The following is a 22,929-nucleotide window of genomic DNA, read 5'->3' on the forward strand; positions in this document are numbered from 1 at the left end:
AATTGCATACTAGTTATGCAAATATAGATCAATGATGAGACATTCCATTTTTGTTCCTGCATTGAAATACATTTACAAAAGTTATTTTATATACATAGAAAGCATATGCAAGTAAAGTGTCGTCTTTAACGTTTCAAATAACTTTTGTGAAAATAAAATGTCAAAATACAAGTGAAATAATGTCTCATCATCATTCAATGTAACGGATATATTTATGTAAAAACAAAAAAAACAAAAAACAAAAAAAAACATACTTATTCTGACCAGTACTTATTAAAATATATAAAGGAGAAAGTGATCATACTAAATTATATTATATTTATTGATTAAAAACCTCTTGCTGACAAATGGGTAAAGCCTAGTGGGATAAATGTGTAAAGCCTAGAAGGAAAGTGGAAAAGATTGGTAAAGATTTAAATGACAGTTAATTCGTTTTGGGGGTCTGCTGTGATCCTTAAATAGAGTCTTTCAATGAAATCGTCTCGGTTACGTATGTAACCCTCGTTCCCTGAAGGAGGGAACGGAGACGTCACGTCGGATGACCGACGAATTGGGATCTCGCTTAGAGGGACCAATCTACTTCGAGTGTAAACTAAACGAGCCAATGCACATTGGCATTGTAGGAAGGTCAGGAGCAGAACGATAGAACCGCTCGGCTCTGAAGTGAAAAGCTGAATATGCGCTGCATCTGCTGCCTACTTATACTCACGCTGTGATCAGCGGCAGCTGGATGCAATAATCGCATGCCAATGTGCATTGGCTCGTTTAGTTTACACTCGAAGTAGATTGGTCCCTCTAAGCGAGATCCCAATTCGTCGGTCATCCGACGTGACGTCGAGAGTGACCGACTGAAAGGGAACTAATGATTCTTGTTCTAAATATGCCTTACAAGATTTTTTGGTATATGAACTATTGTTACACTGAATGACATTTTAGTGGATTCCCTCTATAAATCATGGTAAAAAATGTATGATAGTCATTTTTTTTTTTTTTTGCTCAGGGAAAATAAATAAATAAATAGGACACATTCTAATTTTTTTAAATGAAGTTGTATTTAAAGTCAAAATTTAATGCTGTATTATACTTTTAAACTGTTAGTGTTTTGATGCTTGTAAAGCCCTGTTTGTCTTTGAACCATCATGTATAATTTATATTTATTAAATTGTATTATTTTATAGTACTTATATGAGACCACATACCCTCTATATATTTAAAGTTATCTCTAAGTGTCCTTCTATCAGAAATAGAAAACAAATATTTACTTGACCTCTGGATGAACTCTGGCATGTTATGTAAAAAGTGTGTTGTTTGTTAATTTGAAATGCATGAGAACTGCTTTGGTGGTGCCATTGGCAGTAATCTGTTCCCTTTGCGTGTGTTCAAAGGCTTCCGTCAGACGAGCCATGGGGTACTGTCTGAGATGCCTTTATATCTACTGATTTTTACGCTTTGGAGATGAAAGGTCTTCATTAGAGGAAAAACAAAATGATAAGTATAATTATAGAGACAGTCGCCCAACAGAAGAGGGGAATGGAAAAGAGAATACGGGCTGTTGATGGTGATTACACTCCAGTCTTAAACTCCAGAACGTGGATGTAAGAAGATATAAGTGTGAAATTTGTCTTCCGAAACAACTCTTTATGAATAATTAAATTTGGTTATGTTTACGACCCACACATCAAGCTTATCGTGCTTATCTGTACCGTGTGTTTATCTGGAAAAACATTTAATTAAAGCCATATATTGTGTTTAGATAACCGTAATTATCACACAAAGTGTTGTTTTAACTTACCTCAAAAGTATACTTTATAAAAGCCTTTAAAACAGTACTGTACATTTGTACCGCAAGTGTTACAATCTTCACTTCCTAAGCAATAATCTCAGTAGCTTCAAGGCTGGGGTCATAGAGAGTGCTGCCAAAATGCTGTTTCCCAGATTAAAAGCAAAAATATCATGGTTTAAATTAACACACCCTTTTTAAGTGCTTCTAAACGGATGCCAGGCTTACCACAGCTTCATTTCAGCTCTGAATCATTTTAACATGCATCTGACCCAGTTGGGGAGCAGAAAGAAAATAGCATAATCCCCCTCCCCCCTCATTATCTCAGGAGATAAGGTGTTATGCTCAAGGGTCTTTCTGCAGATATGCTTTCCCCCTCAATAACACCTTTCCAGTGTTTCAATTATGAACATGTCCACTCTTGATTGTCTAGTTAGAGGGCAAATATGATTTTCACATTACTGAGGGGGTTGGGCAGATCTATTGATTTCTGGCATTTTCATGAAGAGAACATTGTCGCAAAGGCATCCTGGGTTTTTTGATGACTTGTGTACCAACTTATGTGTTATATGCAGTACTTAGACATTCGTCCTTAATTAGCGCCATTAGTTTTCCGCCTAAAAAATGCTGACTGAATGAAAAGGTTGACCTGCTTGTAGCCTGCCTGATTAAATTACCTCATATTTCCATTTTTTCACCAAACAAGCACCAGCCATTCAGGTCACGCTCACAAAAATAACATTCCTCATTAAACAGCACACTCATCTTGTATTTATTACAAATATTGTGTCTTTTCTGTACTCTAACCTAACACAAATATATTTTGTACAAAAACAAGCAGAAATCGCTCAACTTGCCCCCTTCAGATCTCACGTCATCTACAGCCCTCCTATCGCTCTCAGAGAGGCTTCTGGGGAGCGGAAGTGATTAAGAACAGAGCACCACTCCAACTGCTATTCTGAGACTTTCTATCAGTAATAACGGAACAGACTAACACATAAAGAGTGCTCTCCAGATGGCAGCCATTCTCTGGATATTTAAAGTGGATTTGTGTTATAAATGGGTGTTTTTGGCAGGTAAACCACTGAATGCTGTAAATTACTAGCAAATAAAATGGAGCATATCATATTTCAGCAGGCAAACTGAATAGGAATGTGTGGAATTGTACAGTTTCAATGTAAAGTTCACTGAAAGTTCAACGAGTGGTGTGACCAGCGTGTCATTAGGCTTGGTTACTGTTTCCATTTTAATAAAAAAATAGCGTAATCAAAAAGTGTTTCTTGGTTCTCACAAGTGCATTCAATCAGAACACCATACTAAAATACACTTACAGCATTTCCTGCCGTAACCTTGCGAAATACAGCCCCAATTCTTTTTAGTGAATCAAAAACATTTCCAATTCCTAAACAAACGAATGGTTCTCAAGAATTGGTTCTTTTTTAGTAGGTCAAAAACTTAACACTCTACGCTAAAGCTATACTTACTTGCCCCCTTCAGATCTCACGTCATCTCCAGCCCTCCTATCGCTCTCAGAGAGGCTTCTGGGGAGCGGAAGTGATTAAGAACAGAGCACCACTCCAACTGCTATTCTGAGACTTTCTATCAGTAATAACGGAACAGACTAACACATAAAGAGTGCTCTCCAGATGGCAGCCATTCTCTGGATATTTAAAGTGGATTTGTGTTATAAATGGGTGTTTTTGGCAGGTAAACCACTGAATGCTGTAAATTACTAGCAAATAAAATGGAGCATATCATATTTCAGCAGGCAAACTGAATAGGAATGTGTGGAATTGTACAGTTTCAATGTAAAGTTCACTGAAAGTTCAACGAGTGGTGTGACCAGCGTGTCATTAGGCTTGGTTACTGTTTCCATTTTAATAAAAAAATAGCGTAATCAAAAAGTGTTTCTTGGTTCTCACAAGTGCATTCAATCAGAACACCATACTAAAATACACTTACAGCATTTCCTGCCGTAACCTTGCGAAATACAGCCCCAATTCTTTTTAGTGAATCAAAAACATTTCCAATTCCTAAACAAACGAATGGTTCTCAAGAATTGGTTCTTTTTTAGTAGGTCAAAAACTTAACACTCTACGCTAAAGCTATACTTTTACACTTCATATGCGATTTGCTTTGCGATTTGCTTTGCGATGACCCAGAATCACAAAATGACCTTATATGGCTCATCTGGTGCCGCAGGCAAGATACTACTTCTACTACTACTACCACTACTACTACTACTATTAATAATAACAACTCTCTATGCAAAGGTAAAGATGCATTTGGTCATGCAGAATGAAGTGGTACTCCTATGTATATATATATATATATATATATATATATACACAGTATATATTGTTGAAATGTTATCAGTTAAAGATATTCTAGCATTAAGCACAAAAACACTTTGCATAAGCAAAGCGCTTATCACAGAGACATTTGGAGCACCTAGTGTGAAGTGAGATTGGGTTCACAGCTGAAGATCGGCCTGAGAGACTCCTCACACTGATCCACCAGGAGAATAATTAGTTGAGCAAAGAGAGTGTACAATTGACTGAAGCGAAATTATTTCATTAGCTGTATTGAACCTATTCATTGTCCCCGTAGACTACATCTGAATTGAGGAGACAGAAAGAGTCAGTGGGAGAGAAAATCAAGTTGCTAAGCTGTCTGTCTGACTGACTGGAATTTTAAGGCATTCAATCTAATTCCATACTGCCAGGTATCAAAAGGCATTGGCAAAGGTACAGCCTGATTAATAATTCTCTCCCTGTCGGGAGTTGCAAGGTCTGTCCTTCAGAATCAGGGAAGCACAGCCTGACATGTTTGTTCAGCTTGAGTACAATGTAAAGAGGTGCTGGCTGTATTGCTGTTGCTTATAAACATGATGCTTTTGCCTTCAGGGTTTAAAGGATAAGTTCACTGATTTTCAACTAGCTTTGTATTGTTACAATGTCAGTAGTTTATGTAAATAAAATGTGCACTCTTTCTCCATGTTACTGTATCTGCACCCATATATCCCCGTTTATTTGCCAGCAAAAGTCTACCGAATGATATAGTGGACTTTTGACAGATCCAGGGCTTTTGTACAATACAAGCTTCTGCATTTTTATATTCTTGCCCACAGACAGTCAGGTTGACAGAGAGGCATCACCAAAATCAAAAGTGCATAGGTGTTGAAGTTTTTGGCAAAAGGAAATTCCATAGCCCTCTTTTTGATGACACTTTAATTATAATTAAAGTGTCATTATACAATTAAGTACTGAGTAATATTAATTAACTACATGTACTTACTGTATGGTTAGGGTTAGGAATAGGGTTTGGCTTAGGGTCACTTGCATATCATGCATAATTTATTGTTATTATAATAGTGAGTACATGTAACATGTGTAACGGACACTTTAAAATGTTACCCTCTTTTTTGTTTCTTTGTTCATGTAGCACAGATTTCAAACATTTTTTTTTTCATGTTTCAAGTTTTATTTAAAAGCTCATGCTGCCAGCAATGAATTTCCCCTTTTAGGAGCAAATACTCCGGTTACCATTGAAAATGATCTTACTTTTTTTTATTTTTTATTAAATGCTATTGCAGAAAGTGGACCTCATTGCCAAAAAGTAAATAACTTATGCAAAAAATTATAATATTTGCAAGGACATTAGTATATATGTTAAGGGCAACATCATGCAACAAACACATTTTTAAAAATGGTCATAACATTACTCTGAATGCTTTAGATTCAAGTGATTATTAGAATATTATTAGAATATTATTAATCAAATTTTTGATAGGTGAAAAATACATAAAATTTATTTTGTGAGGGCAGCTCTTGAAAACAAGAATGTGCATCTTCTAGACAGTGCATTTTTTAATGAAAATATTTCCAAATGACTGCAAGGATATAGTGTAACCAGAAAAAAGAATTCAAGTCATCCATTCATTATTATTTTATTGCCATTCTGTACTTGCAATGTTTTAAAAAATACATTGAACACTGTTACCATGTTACTGTGAGATAAAAATAAAGTAAAATAAATAAATAATCCCTCTTCGAAAACAAACAAACAAATAATCTCTCTATAGAAAATAAAAAATAAATATTTTCAAAACATAATCCTGTCATGGAAAACAAACAAACAATCCCTCTATTGAAAATAAATAAATAAAATAATAAATAAATATATACATAATCCTGTTTTGAAAACAAAATCAATCAATTAATCAGTTGATTAATAATGCATATGTTGCACAATGATCTTAAATGTTGTAGGTAGACCTCAAGTATTTTGTTTTTCCAAAGGCCAAGATTCAACTGTAAATCAGAAAAGACAAGTACACACACACACTAACAAAGAAACATTCAGCAAGCATTTCACTTCATTTGCACCAGGAGGGGCATCCATGCATTAAACAATAGCACTGTCCATTGGAGCTGTACAGCTTCTGTTTTGAAGTTATTTGTATGGAACAGGCAGAGCATTGTTGATTTTCCCTCTCCTCCTTTCAACTTCTCTGTCAGTGTTTAACTGTCTGGACACTCAGTTGGGAAAACGGGGCTTATTTCTTATTCAGAGTGGAATGACAGCTTAGAAGTTCAGAAGGTATACTTTAGTGCTCCCAAGACAGCACTTTCTCAGGCTTAACTTTATTACAGAACATTTCAAGTATATAATTTTCCCCTTGCCAAACTCCGCAGAGGTTCTAGGACTGCTTTCTGATGTCAAGGATTCCCACTAGGCCACTCAACTGAAGATGACACACAATAATTCATATTCAGACATTTAAAGACAAAGGTATAAAGATTCACTGCAATGCATTCCAAACAAACCACTGGAGCAATCTCTTAACTGCTTGACTGTATCAATGGAAATCCAACCATTGAGCTATTCTTGTGTATTCTATTTTCCCCACTTGCATTAATGTCAGAATTACATGTGTGATAAACAAAACAAACCATCCAGAAATAAATGTGAATGGCCTGCACAAATGGAATATGTAATTTTAGCCGTTTATGCCTCTTCATATGCACTAGTACTAGCTTTGCTTGACAAATCTGCTATTTATTTTTTGGTTGTAATGACATCTTTGGATGCAACCCAAGCAGATTATTTCATTAGACAACAAAGTAAACTGATTTTACAAATGATATTTTTGTTAGAGTACTGCTGTTTTGTCTTTATTTGGTTTTGAACTAAGCATTTAAATATCTTCCCTGTCATGTTGCAGTCATTGCAAGATGCACTTTTATTGCCTAATGTATGGACATTAAAAATGGGCCAGCATTCACATATTTAATCTTGTAACTAATAGAGTAAAATCGTACCATATTCGTTCTCTGCCCATTTTCACACTCCTTTTTCCTTATACTGAGAACGTCTCGGTTACGTATGGTAACCCTCGTTCTCTGAAGGAGGGAACGGAGACGTCACGTCGCCAACAGCTTAATCCTCCTTTTCCTTCTTTTGAGGCCCTTGGACCAAATTCAGACTCTGTCTGCTCTCGGAGCGTCATTGTGTGGATGGCCAAATGTTTTGACCCTCCTTTCTGTCTTTAAATGGATATGTAGGTGGGTCTGTGGTCAGGTCAGATGAAGTTTAGACCTTACAAATCATTATAATCCCTCTATGGAAACTGTCCAGTGGTGGAAAATAATCTTCTCTTCTAACCTTTTGGTTCGTTCTAAACTAAAAAAAAATGGCCAAACAGAGAACAGACATGTCTGCTGAAATTTTAGCTTCCAATAAGATCATTTCAGTGTCTATATGCTTTTTTTAGCTGAAATGTTTAAGATAAAGTTCAGGTATTAAAAAAAAAACTGTTCTGTTCTTAGGTGTAGAATACAAATATGTATACATTAACGGTCAAAAGTTTTGAATAATTAATAATAATAAGAAATGTTACTCAAGCAGCAAAATCAGCATATTAGAATGATTTCAGAAGGACCATGTGACCCTGAAGACTGGAGTAATGATGCTAAAAAAATCAGCTTTGCCATCACAGAAATACATTTCTTTTTTAAATATATTAACATAGAAAAGATTTGTTTTACTTTATAATAATATTTCACAATTACTGTTCCCTTTCGTGGAACTTCGAACTGCGTCCTCTAGGGGTCACAGCTTCAGACGAAGAAGTGAATGATGTGCGCAACCGGCGCCTATTTTGTACTAGTCGCGGCGGTAGTGACGTCATGGCTGTCGCCGGCCAAACAAGTTGGTGTTTTTTCAATGTAGGCTTCAGACACGGGTCACGACGAGGCGTTCCCCATAGCGACCCCTAGAGGACGCAGTGTCTCGTTCCCCTCAGGGAACCATGGTTACACCAGTAACCCGAGACATTTTACTGTATATTTTTGTGTATGGTATTTTATATGAATATATAATAATACATTATTAAATCTAAATATATTGTGTGTGTACACAACTGCTCAAATGTTTAGGATTAGTAAGATTGTTTTCTATGCTAATATATTTTTACAAAGTAATTTATTCCTGTGATGGCAAACTTGCATTTTCATCAGCCATTACTCCAGTCTTCAGTGTCACATGATACTTCAGAAACCATTCTAATATGTTGTTTTGGTGATGAAGAAACATTTCTTCTTCATCATCTTCTCAAAGTTTAAAACAGTTTCGCTGCTTAATTTTTGTTGAAAGTGTGACACATTTTTGCAGGATGTTTTGTTGAATAAAATTGTATTTGTAATATAAATTTTATAAATGTATTTACTGCCACTTTTAATCATTCTAATGCATCCTTGATTCATAAAATTATTTATTTTTAAAAATCTTACGAACCCCAAACTTTTGGATACTAGTGTAGATTGTACATATTGTCATTGAATAAGACCAAATGTGTTGAATCAGCACTCAGATATTAAGACATAAATACCACTAATGGACTGCCAGTCTGCAGTGATTTAAACCATGACCGCAAGGTGAACAGTGCCTCACCCAGTAGCTAAACACACACAGTCGGTTGATCATCAGATGGCCTTCGGGTCTGCCTCTAGGCCAAGCTGCCTGCCTGAGTCCCCTCACTGTCACTCAGCATCCCTCTGCAGGCTGATGGGAGCACACTATCACCAGCTGACACGCACCCATCCGACTGACGCAGATCATTCTGATTAAAGATGATTTTCACTTCCAGATCTTGCCTTAAACATAGTATGGCACTTAAGTGAAGTATGTCATTTTTTTCGAAGTTTAAATTCCTTCTATCCTAGTTTAATGTGTGGAGACAACTTTAAGTAAGCCATTCGTAGGTTGACTTGAAAAGTGTAAATGCTGCAGCACTCTCAAAATATTGCTCTTTTTGCTTGTGCAGTCAACTTTTGGCTCAGCCAAACTATCTTTTTTTAGCAAGCAAAACGAGTGTTTAGGAAACCTGTTCGAGAACAATTATTGTTTCATTATTTTTGCAGTTCCATTTGGTGCCACTAGTATAACATAGCATTTACAGATCACATGAAATTAATGAAAGGCATTAATTTCACATCACACCATCTCGAGCAGGGAATGAATGGCCAGCCGATCATACAGTATATAATGTAATATTTTAAACCTAAATTATTAGAAATATGTGTACAGTACTGTTCAAAAGTTTAGGTTCAGTATGATGGCAAAGCTGAATTCTCATTACTCCAGTCTCTAGGTCATATGATCCTTCAGAAATGATTTGAATATGCTGAGTTGGTGCTTAATAAATATTTCTTATAATTATTAATGTTAACAAAAGTTATGTTGCTTAAATTTTTTTTGTGAAAACAGCGATGCATTTTTAATATATTTTTTGTATAATTAAAAATGTCACTTTTGATTGATTTAATGCATCTTAAAAACATCTTACTGACGTTTGAACGGTATTATATTCACATGGCATTTACAGCTCAGGTTATTGGCTCAAAACTATCTGGCTTCTGAACTGAACCCCCAAAATGGCATTTATCTGAGTGTCATGCTCAGCGAACTGCTTTTAAGATGAATAGGAATAGTACAAAATAACATCTTCATGTATTATAGACCTTTTTACTTTATACATAAAAAATAAATACAAAATATTTCTCCCAAAATTATAATTCAGAACACGACTTCTTGGATAAAATGTCCTTTTTATGTAAAAAGCACCTCAAAATACTAAACCTCATTTTAAATAAGTGAAGGGACCTGATACAGATAATAGCCCTCTTGTGCTCCTTTTGTTGTGAAATGGGAACATTCTTCACAATCAGACATAAAACAGTCCCAGAGGGGCAATTATTTGGAACACTGAGCATGCAAATGCTCAGCAGGACATACCTGCCTTACAGAAATCCTACTGCTATTACCGGGGTAGATTTAGACTAATCTCTTGTACCGCTACTTCAACTGCCACCGCTTTGAACAAATGTCAAATTAATCAGTCAGTCAGGACATTTTTTACTTGTGCAGTACTGATATGGAAAGTGAGACCATTATGCATTGAGGATGTAGAACTGCCATGTTGTTCAGAGCGAGTTTCCATAGTGACCTGCTCCATTTATACACATGAATGCATAAAGATACATGCTGTTATTTACAGATTTATACATTGTGAGGCCTGAGGTGTCTCTTTGGCTGCTCATAGTCCAAAGGTTGAAGCATGTCATGGTTTAGCAGTTTAACTAGTAGAAATCTTCACGTTCCTTCTCAGATCAGAGAGTGAGTCAGTGTGCTGTAGGCTAACTCTCACACGGCCTGCAAAAACAGCTGTCGAAATGTGAAAAAGCCCTAATCAGAATTACAGCTTCATCTGTTCTCTAATTTCCCAGTGACAGTGGAACGGGAATTTTTCAACCGTCTCCCTTATTATATCTTTGCTCCGAATCCGACACACAGTTTGTTCTCTTTCGACGCTTGAGAGAGGGTGGCGTGTAGCCGCAACGTGTTCCCATGTTCAATAGAGACATCAACTTTCTCTCTTTCACCTTACACCTTCATTCTTTACTCCCTCACCCGCCATCCCCCGATCTTTTTGTTGCGTTTTCTTGTGAAGTTGGCACACTTCAAAGCTTGCGGATTGACAGGGACGCAGACTAAAAGCTCCCATTCATCTAGCGGGTGGAATTAGGTTGCCGTCTCTCTCAAGCACTACTTCAGAAAGCAGCTCTCATCTTTTTAAATATCTGGCCTCTGCGTGACATCCTGGAAAGAGAGAGAAAGAGAACTAAAACTTCCTGCTAGGAGAAGCTGGTAAAAGAGGAAAAAAGTAAGTGTGAGGGGGAGTCGTATGGGTGCAAATTGCTATGATATTCCCCTGCAAATTTGTAAATGGGTGATGAATGTCAACAGAGATTCTTCTTTTGAGAGGCTGTTATGTGTGGGAATGTGAATAAAGAGAAAGGAAGAGGTACAAAGAGAAAACTAATGAGGAAGGGAGAGACACAGAGTGACAGATGCAAACCAGAGGGGGAATAGATTTGGAGGGGAATAGTAATGAATTTGGTTGCTTAACTGTTCCATTAAAGGGACAGTTTACCCAAAAATTACAATTGTCATCAATTACTCCCTGTTTTACAAAACAAACCTGTATGACTTTCCTTCATATGTACAATTCAAAAGAAGATATAAAAAAAAGTATACAATTGTAAGGATGACAATTGTAGCAAAAATGGTTTGGTTACCCACAACTTCAACATATCTTTTTTGTGTGCGTGTGTGTTTTGTATAGAAGAAAAAAAGTCATACAGGTTTGAAATGACACGAGGAAGAGTACGATTATTTGATAATGGTTATTTTAATAATTTGAAGAAATACTTGAAGATAAAGGCAATTCCAGTGCCTATTGATAAAATAAGTTAAATACTAAATTGTTTAGATAGACCTTTTAGTGATTTGCATGGTTGCAATTTAGAGGTGCCATAAATGCAAATCCAGTAATTGGGCTAATAGGCTAATATACAAAAATGTGGTTAAAAAACTATTCATAGGAGTCATTTGACTTGACAGTCAGACTACAATGGTAGTGTTTTTGATTCACTACAAAATAACAAACTCATATATTTAATTCTTTTGTGAGTCAGAGTACAAGGTTTGCACTGTATATTTTTGATTCATTAGAAAATACCTGACTCATAATCTTTCATTTGGGAGCTGGACCTTAATAGTTGTGCAGTATGCTTTTGATTCACTAAAACTGACTCATGAGAGTCATTTGTTCTCTGTCATCTCACTGCATGGTTGGATTTGATTTGGCACATAAGCTCTGATGTAGTATGTTCTGTTCACATCGGTGGAAAAATATGCTTTGAGAACCATAAAAGGAACAGAACCTCATTCGGTTCAGGTATTTTTAGTCGAGCTACATGGTTTAGCTCAATAGTGAGGACTCAAGTGCATTCTTGGATTCCCACCATTTCGGTAAGCATTTGAGGCAGGTGTCCTATTGGCTCTATTCAAACCCATGGGAAGGCGTTCATAGATATTACACAGTCATTTGAAGACACAGTGAGATATATCTTCTCTGCCATTTTCTTTCTGGCATGCATAAGTTTGGCACTAGACAAAATACAACTTTCTGATTGCCAGTCCATTGGGCTTCACTGTAGCACACACACACACACACACACACACACACACACAAAGGCGCTCACACTACAGTGTTCGCACACCTTGGCCAGTTACCAGTCAGTAGCCCCTTGGTTGCACATCCCCAGAGCCAAGGACAGCAGAGTGGACAGCTGTCTCACAGTTTCATACCTTTTATGAAGTTCCCTCTAGAAAATCAATTGAGTGTACATTAAAACACTGATAACTTGGCGAGTGCAATTATCTGTTTGTTACAGCTGTATTCAAATATAACTGGATGTGGGCGAGGCTTAAACCGGAAGTGAGTCAAAACGTAATGAAAACCCCATTTTTAGATGTAAATACATTAGATTTATAGTTTCTTTATAATAAACATGGCTTAATGTTTTTATAATCTTGATTTTATAATCTTTATGTAAAATAAAAGGAAAAATGCTTTTGTTTGAATCAGTTATACAAAACGGTTTGACTTCCTTTTTTAAGCATTGACAGAAATTTCAAAAAGTGGAAAAAATGTATGATAGTTTCTTAATTAAAAAAAAAAACAACAACTCTTTTCATATTACTCTTGAGAAGTTATAGATATAAAGCGGCTATCCACTTTTAACTTGAATTCACATTGTTTGCATTTTAATTCATAAAGTTCACTAATAGTTTGACTTCAGTCATATTAGCCTCAAAGACAAACTATTATATTGTAAATTTAGAATTATTATTATTAATTAAAAATAATTGTTCACACTTGTCCTTGTTGGATAATCTGAATAACAATAGTTTTGTTAATCATTCTAAAGACGTTATTCATCCTAATTCAGAATTTTCTCATTTTTTTCACACTGAAAGGAAAACAGACATTATCAAGCAAACTAACATAAAACTAATATTTATGTTAAGGACCTTTCCCTGATAAAACAAAACAGTTTAAGACAAGCCATATGTAATGGCCTTCCTTGTGCGGGGAATTACAGTCGACGCGTGTTCCGTTCACTTCATTATTTATTGGAATAACAATAAGACGACATCAAAAATGAAAACGGAGATCAACACCGCTCCCAAACACGGTCTCAAAACTGTGTTCCTTTCCCCATAGGCCACACCCCTACCTCATCACTGCCTGACTAAAACACAGATCTCATGGGTACATTCATGTGGTACAGCCCACCTCATTATCTTATTAGGGGAAAACAATAAACATTATACAATATATAATACATATAAATGCATAAACAAATAATGTGAAACAATAACTCACAGGCTCATACATCCCGGCCCCTAATTGACCAAAATTGGCAATTATTAAATGTTCAATCAAGAGCCTGAGAAATGTCCATCATATTATAGAAGTTCATGAGTAGGGATCTAAGACCTATCACTAAGTTGTGTCTGCTGATGGACAACTTATGATCTAAGATTTGGCTTAGATCCCTACTCATGAACTTCTATAATATGATGGACATTTCTCACTTCATGATGGACATTTCTCACTTCACGAGCTCACTCAACCAGCTGTTCCATTGATGTGCAAGACCAGTAGGGATATCTTCATCCCACCCAAAATTCATTCGGCACAACTCCTGAACTATTCTTTTAGCTGGAAGAGTTAATGGTGCTAAAAACCCAAACGGGTCATGAATCGAATTGACTATTGACAGGATGTTTCTTCTGCTAATTAGATGATATGGATCCGGGCTGATTCTGAAGAAGAAAGCATCAGTTTCCATGTCCCATTGTACACCATATGACCTTACATGTTGATAGATCATCCACATAAACCCTCTCAATGCTTCAAAATTCATTTATCCTGAAGTAGGCTATAAAACTAAAACTACAGTAGTTGGTTATAGTAACAGTATTACTTCCCAAGATGCCTGAAAATCTACATAGAGATGCCTAAACTATATTTCATTTGTCGTCTACACTTAGTGTTAGCATTGCATTAGCTTGTCAGCTTACCAGATGTGCTGCATGCAAAACTGGGCACTTTTTTTTTTATCAGGTATTATTCATACCGTGGTATTTAATTTTAGTAACTGTGCACCTGCCCTTGGTGCAACCTATGCATTGTATCCAAATGACAAATGGTAGTCTTAGTATGGGATGGGGAAGTGTTATTGCAAAAGGAGGGGGGAGCGGAATTTCTCCATAGAAATTGAAGATGAAGCCCAATGAGCCTGAAGACAATCAGGGTGTTGTGATGGATGTGCTTTTATACTACGAACTGCAATTGCAGCGGCAATTACCAAGGCCTGATTACAGGACTAATTGGACACAACAGGGTAATTGTTACCACTAAAGCGTTGTTGGAGTGAGTGACAGTAATTGTAACACAGTGTTAGGTAGCTGCAGAGTTTAAAGTTGAGACAAGAGTCCTGGGGAGTGTTTGCTATGTGTGTGTGTTTGTGTTTGGCTGTAAACTTTTATAAGGGTACAGAGTGAGTTGTCAGTTGTTATGGATGGTTATAAATGTTGAGATGGGAAATTTGTGGTCTAGTTCACAATTCACTGGCCTTTGAACAGCTGTTGATTGTCTGCTGTGTGATGAGTCCACTCAATCACGAGAGACTTTGAAACCTCACAAACTGTCACACACATAGTAAAAGCTGACAGGCTGTAGTATGTTGCTTCTGTCAGACTTTGACTGTGGGCCCTCAGGTAAAAACAAGTTAATTCGATTTTATCATCTGGATACATCTCCATTTTTTATTTTTATTTTTTTATATTACAGTATATCAGTCACGCAGCTGAAAAATGACTACTAGAGCAAGTGCAATGGACAGTCAGATATTTCCCATATACATAGCATTTGCCTCCAAATACACTTTCAGAAAGTGAATGTCTCTGTAGAATATGTTTGTTGTGCAGGAAGTTACCGACTCATTTTGATGCTAGTTCTATTTAACTTTTTCTGCCATAGCCCTAGTTTTTCTGACCAGCAGTGAGGACACTGACCCAAATCTGTTTTTTTATTAAAGGAAGGAAAAAGGTTATCTCAGGACAAATGAACAACCTAGTTAGTTCTTTCTTGCTCTGTCTTCCTGAAGTCAGCTGGAGTTTTCAACTCACATTGTGTACACAAACACACATTTATTTTTCCTATAAATTATTTGACTCACCCACATATGTTGTTCCAAACCTATATGACATTTTTCCTTCTTTAGAACACACACACACACACACACACACACACATGTTGGTTTTTATGGTTTATGGGGACTCTCCATAGGCGTAATGGTTTTTATACTGTTCAAACCGTATTTTCTATTGCCCTACACCAACCCTACCCCTAAACCTACCCCTCACAGGAAACTTTGTGCATTTTTAGATTTTCAAAAAACTCATTCTGAATGATTTATAAGCCTTTTAAATTACGGGGACACTCAAAATGTCCTCATAAATCACCTTCTCGTTGTAATACCTATGTCATACCCATGTCATTATACAAATTTGTGTCCTCATAAACCACATAAACATGCACACACACACACACACACACACACACACACACACACAAAAACAAACAAACAAACAAACACAAACAAAGAAAGACATTTTAACTTAATTAAAAGCATTTAAATGTAATGCTCGTTGAACAGTGAATGAGGACTGGAGCTTCACAGAGCTTGAAATCTCAGAAGCACCATAAAAGAAAGTTGTTTTCCAAGTTAGTTTGTTAAGTAAGTGAGTTGAACTTGACACTGGGAGCAGCTTGATTTTTTTTTTTTGTGTGAATCAGGCATCATTTGTCAGGAGCAAAAGTGAATGTCTGTTTCTCAAACAGAGCTGTCATATGACTTCTGAAGACCTGAAATAATAGTGCACAAGTTGTGTTAAGCACTTTTATGATACTTCTTTGATTCTATGATATTACACTCCCATGTGATTGTATTTGAAATACATTTATTTCATGCTAAGTATACTATAAATTCATTTACATATTTATGTACTTAATAAAAAATACCCTGCAAATGTACTTTTAGTATACTAATCTGGTATACTGTACTTAAAGTCTGCTAAATTGGCAAACATATTTTGTGCTTAATGCACTTTAATTGTGCAGAAGAAGTGCTGAAGTCCAACTAAAGATATACTTAAGTGTATTTGATTGTGCTAAAGTGGAACTATTGGAAGTATATTTTAGGTACACCTTAAATATCTTGCATTTAAGACTGATATTCAAAGATCATGCAATCCTCATCTGATATTAAAACACATTTTAGGCTTAATATTAAAAAAATATTTTTTTGTTGCATTGTGCAATAATGTAATGAAAAATTGCATTGTGCAATAATGTAATGAAGTACTCCAAATAAAGTTTAATTATAATTTTTGTATCTTATATAGTTTTATAAAAGTCTCAAGCAATGTGTCAGTAAATATAGATTTGAACTATACTTAGTATGAAATGAATGTATTTTAAATATATTACTTATTTACTAGGGCTAGCACAGATTTTTGTGTGTAAGCCATTCAAAGTACAGTCACATTTTGGCACACACTACCTAGTGAACCTTTGTTTTCGAGCCCTCAAATCACTTGCACATACATGGACACAAAAATCGGCCTGCATGTGGATAGCGAGCCGGAGCAGAAAATGGACTAGAAAAGTATACCTTCGGCTGAAGCCGTTTTCCTCATGGAGACTACAATCTGGATGATTTCAGATTCCTTGTGGGCCACAGGCCACAGGCAAAATCATGCACGCAGTCACAGAAAGGTCTGGTTTTCCTGATATGTCACTTTGTTACCAGGGTCCTTCAGATGTCTCGATGCAGATGTGACTAGAATGAAATTGGGGTATCAGCACTCTGAGACGGTTAAAAAGGCGATTCATTCCTCAGATGTAATCTGTTTCTCCGGGATCAAAGACTCAGGCAGGGCCCTGCTTCTCAGGCTCATGAGGGCATTTTTGAGCCTGCTCTGTAGCTTAGAGAGAGATTACACTGGATTTAGCACTGATCTCCCACTCTCCCTATGCAAAACAACAAAACTCTGGCAGGTCCAGGAGTTGGGAGGGGGTGCGCGCCCTATTGTGGCTGGCTTACGGCAGGTATGCAAGACCGGGACCCAATATGACAAGCTTTTGGGGCTCAGCTTTAAGGGCACTTTTCTTCTGGCCAGTCAATGGGATGTCTGTGATATCCAGCTTGCTTTCTTGCTTCGTTTCTTAATCCTCACAGTAACAATAGGCACTGAAATCAGGAAATACATTCCTCTTTCCTTTTAGTCTAGAGGGAGATTTGTATTTGTGGATTTGCCCATAATTACAAGGGTGAATAGTAACAATGAAAGACTTTGTAGGTAAAGCATCATCTGCTGTGCCTCTATTATCAAGGGAGAAAACTTTTCGCTTCTATCTTAACTGATTCCAGCTAATTTGGGTACTGAATTGCAAATAAAACCTCAGCGTAGGGGTCAGTGGAGGTGCCTGGTATGAGTAATGCCTCTGTTGAGAATAACTGGATGGAATTTGTGCTCTTAATTCAGAGAAACAAGAAACTCCTTTCGCACACGATACTTCAGACTCTAAAGGTCACCTATCCAGGGACGTAGCTGGGTTTGGGCAATTAGTCATGTTTATTACTCTGAAAGACAATGGGATCTCCCTAAAGAATTTGGCGGAAATGGGTTTGGAGTGTGCATCGTGAGATTTATCATTTGATTTCGCCTGGTTTTTCTTTTCTTTGTGCTCAGGTAGACATTTATCTTCATAAGTATTTCCTTAGTTGGCACTTTTTTTAATTTACAGCTGACACGCTTTATTTATGTTGACACAGGGCAGTTTTGAAAAACAGCAAAGAGGCTGTGGTATAGCAAGCCATAACCTATAATATATTAAGCATATTATAGAATGCTCTCAGTGAACGGAGCCAAGAAAATGATCATATCACACTCAGAAAGAACATTCCGGCTGATTATGATTTTGACATTATCAAGGGAAGCTTCTGGTGTTGTAGAGAACAACAGTACAAAGCATTGTAGGATTGCATGGGCGTTAATTATTCAAAAAATTTTCATTCACTGATTATCTATTTTAATGTCTTGTATCAGCTAAATGCAAAAGCAAAAAAAAAGGTCAAATCTAGATGTCTACAGATATGCGCACCTGATTATTTCACTGTTAATGGTTTAAAATTAAATGCAAAACCTAACCTTGCAAATACAGCTGGAAAAAAAACCACAATTTGCTCAGTGTGATGACATCCCTCAGCAGACCACAAGGAATAATTACTTTAGCCAAAGGACAGACTGAGTATACAAAGAAGGTAATGAAAGTGCAATTTGATATAATCCTAGATTAATGGTTTTGATGAAGAGTTTCATTTAGTTTGTCTTTGTAAATAAAGCTGATTTTGTGTTGCTGCTAGTATGTTGACTGTTTGGAATTGTAGTGAGTGTCTCTGAGCTTCTGATTAGCAATGAAATCCATTACTGATAACACACAGTGGAAAAACAATATGGAGGCATCCCAAGTATGAAGAATCAATTATTATGAATCTTGTTTCTAGATTGAGTTTTTTAAAAATGTATCTATTTCTCGAGCCCCTTGCTGTTGAAATATTGATCATAGTAGTGCAAGTGCCAGTTTGTGTCTAATTAATTCTATTGATTGGCTCAGAGCATCATGGGTATTTTGACCGGCAGACAAAGTACTGTACTTAAGATTTTTAAGGAATAAAGAGTGTCATATTCTGTATATGAATCAAAAGAAATTGTTTAAGGAAGAAACACAAGCATAACTGGATCTGAACACTCAAATATTGTGGCTTCAAACTATGCATCTTTGATTTCCTGCTTACATATTCTGCACTCCCTTCCTAAGTCTAATTAGTGAAACGAACATAATATTTGTGTAGAAATACATCTGGGATATCAAAGTATGGGTACTGTGTCCCATAAACTCAGATTTGCAAGTGTGTGTTTATGTGCTGCATGTCTCTTGAGTCATCTGTTTGTCACTTTTGAGCAAGAAAATAACAAACTGTGAAAATATAATGTTCATTTTTGATGCAGAAAAACAGCGGTCTGCTAGAGTGCCATGTCTACCCTTACGAAAAAGAAGTTTATTCAAGTGTGCTATTAGTATACTTCTTTTAAACTAAAAACAGGAAAGTATACTTTTAGTCTACTTTTTATGTACTTCTCAGAAATGGGCTTTATGCACTTCTCAGAAATATACTTAAAATGACATTTAAGTATACTTGACTTATACTTAGAAAAAGTCTAAATATATTTCAGCTATAATTGTGCTCCTAGAATCCATGTTTTCATTGTTATACTAAAGTATGGTGTAAAGTTCACTTAAAGAAAACTTACGAGTATACTTGTAGTATAAAACTACTAAACTAGTAGTTTACTGAGACTATACTTCAAAGTGTACTAAAATGCTACTACAAGTATTTAATTAGTAAACTATCAGTATACCTATAAGTTCACTTTTAGTATAGTTGCAGTACAAACTAAACATTTTGATGTAAACTAGTTGTGTACTCAAAGTTTACTACTGTTATACTTAAAAGTATACTTTTATATACTAGAAAGTGGGCCAATTTAGTTCCAAGGAGTATTGAAATAGTACACTTATAGGTATACTACTAGTACACTGATATTTGTATACTTACTACATAAAGTATACTTAAAAATATACTTGAACTTTACTTAAGTATACTTACTAAAATAAACTTGAAGTATACTACTTTTTGGTAAGTAGCTTTTTGGTAGCTTAAAACTTTAAATACCTATTAAAAAGTTATTGAACGATCTAGATGACAGATTCACATTGTTGGTTTTTGGTATTTGCAATCAAAATTAGGCAAAAGAATGTCATTTAGCTTGATTTTTAAATGACTCACAAAAGTGAGACTCAAAAGTTTTGAACACTAAGTTCAAGGATCTCTTACATACAGTATCACACATTTACTGTTATTGATAAATTAGGGCAAAGATTTAACCCTTTATGATCCATTGAAGAGCTCTTTAACTTTAAGTTGTCATGAATTGTGTGTAGTTCAGACTTCTTTGACCATTACAACATTTTTCACAGTTATTTCAGCATTTTCAACCATGACTAACACATGGAATGCCAGCAACATCAACATTTGGCAAGGCACATTGTCTGTATATGGGTCAGGAGAAATGTTTAATTGCGCTTTCATTTTTACAATTAATTATACTTAATTGAGAAGCCCTAATTTTCTGTCTTATTTTTAATGTAAGAATTGAGTGCAAAAATAGCCTGCTATACTGCTTGATAATTGATATTTGTTGTTATATTTATTTTGATTTATTATCATGGTCATACAAACTGCTTTCTTTTGTAAATTGTTTTACTGTTTTTTTTTTTTTTTACTAGTCATTTACCTATAGCAGCTAATTAATTGGAAGAGTATAGAGGCCTGTTTCTGCCACTGAATAAAAAAAAAGTGTAATTGCAAATTTTATTGCACAGTTCTTTTTACCTTGGAATTGTTCAATTTTCTTGCAAATTTTTACCTTAATATTTCATTTTATTATTCAATATTGCCATGAGGTGCACTTATAAAACTAGTGAAATACATTGAAAAACTACATTTGACATCTTCGTTCTGGCTTTAGATTGAAACTTTTTATATTTTGCTGCTTTGCCTTTAGAAAATAAGCAATTTGGATCTGATTGAGAGACTTTTATTCTCTTATGCACAGGCTATGGGTTTAAAAGAGTTTTTTTTCCTACTCTATCCTTTGTCTGTGCAATCTGAGACATGTCTCATGAATGGATGAAGTCGTACTGAAATGATGATGATTTTGCTACAAGTAAACTAATGTTTATAAGTATACTATTCAGCTTTCTTCTTATTACCTCACCGTGGTTGGGCAGGCCAAGTTTCGTGTCACCCAATAGGAAAGTGTGAACAATTATGTGTTGACTTTAAAAAGTTGCATTATTTTGGAATGAGCCATTTTGTAGCTTAATAAATGGAATTCCGAAAGTTACAGTTTGATTTATTGAACACTTCAAGCTTCTTTATCTCATAAGATACGACCCTTTAAGAGTCCCTACATTACGTTTTTTATTGTCGCATTCATTTAGCTATATTTTACATAATTATATTTCGCTGTTCTTGCCCGACATGTACTTCATTATCGGAAATAAAAGTTGGTTTTAGCCATTCCAGCTCGAATTTGTTCTCCTAATCCATTACACAGCGTGATAAGTTATGGGTGTTATATATGCATGAAACCGGCTGATTTTTATTGAATGTGAAAAGCCTTTTGTCAGTCCTGCTGGTGTAATTTACCCGCAGTAGAAATACCATCCTTCGGCAGTCTCTTGGTGATCTCTGGCTCTAAAACACTGAATAGATAAGACACAAACTACAATTTTTCATGGATCTGGCAGAGATGATCCAGGTGTTTATTTTAGGGTGAATAATTTATGTAACATTTGTCAATGGGAAAGGAAGGAAGCTCCCAGCATGCATCTCTCTCTCCTGCAGAGCTATTCCTGCGCCCTGATCTGACTAAAACACAGCTGGGTAATAATAACCATGCTCTTTCATAACCATGCTTCGCACACACACACACACACACACACACACACACAGAGAAAGAGATTGGATTTATGTTTGTTCTGAAACTTTGAAGTTTAATAGAGTGAAATCTGCTAAAGAAAATGACTCTATTTCTTTACACACTGATTTATATCCAGTAGCAATTCATATTCAAATAGTGTCCAAATACTGATATGCCTTCAAAAAATACATTCCAAAAATATAGTTGGATTGTCTATATAAATATACAAACTAATATATAACACACAAACTAATACAATTTATCTTAATATATTTAATTAAAAACTAAATATTAAAATTATTTACAATCTTAAAATATATAATAAATAAATATACAATAAAATATACAATACATATTACACATTTATTTCTATTTTATTTTAGAGAAATGTGCTAGTATTTTCTTGACATCGGAGGTAAATATGAATGTTCTCCTTATTAAGTGATGAAGCATGAGGTCTAGTCAAATAAAGTTATGTGTAGTATCAGTCACTCTTTAAAGGGGTCATATGATGTTGCTAAAAAGAACATTATTTTGTGTATTTGGTGTAATGAAATGTGTTTATGCGGTTTAAGGTTTAAAAAACACATTATTTTCCACATGCCTCAATTTAGGTCCCCACTGTGACACGAGTCCCCATGAGCAAACGAGTGTCAAGGTGCTTCTATGTTTCAGAATGGAGTTGTGGCTCAGCTGGGAATTTTTTTCTTCTTCTTAGTAATCTACAGGTCTGATGAAATGTATTACATAAAAAATTGTCTTTGGCACATATTCAGCGCTCGTGCTATAGCTTTGAGCACAGTGCCAGCAGTATAATTTTGGTGAAAAGCAGAATTTGATGAAAGGTTTAACTGGCTTTACTGAATTCACAGCCCTTTTTGCGCAGTGTTAAATCTCATCTATTCAGCCCTGACACATATCTTTCATTATAGTCGGAGTCAGACTTCAGACAAATATCTGTTTGCTTTGCATCAGCTGAGGAATAATGCAATGTTTACTGTAGGATTGGAGGATTTAATTCGCTTTTTCATCCTTCAAACCAATGTAACATAGGC

This window comes from Sinocyclocheilus rhinocerous, unplaced genomic scaffold, assembly GCF_001515625.1.
Source record: "Sinocyclocheilus rhinocerous isolate Xijiao unplaced genomic scaffold, SAMN03320098_v1.1 scaffold1035, whole genome shotgun sequence".
NCBI classification, from domain to species: domain Eukaryota; kingdom Metazoa; phylum Chordata; class Actinopteri; order Cypriniformes; family Cyprinidae; genus Sinocyclocheilus; species Sinocyclocheilus rhinocerous.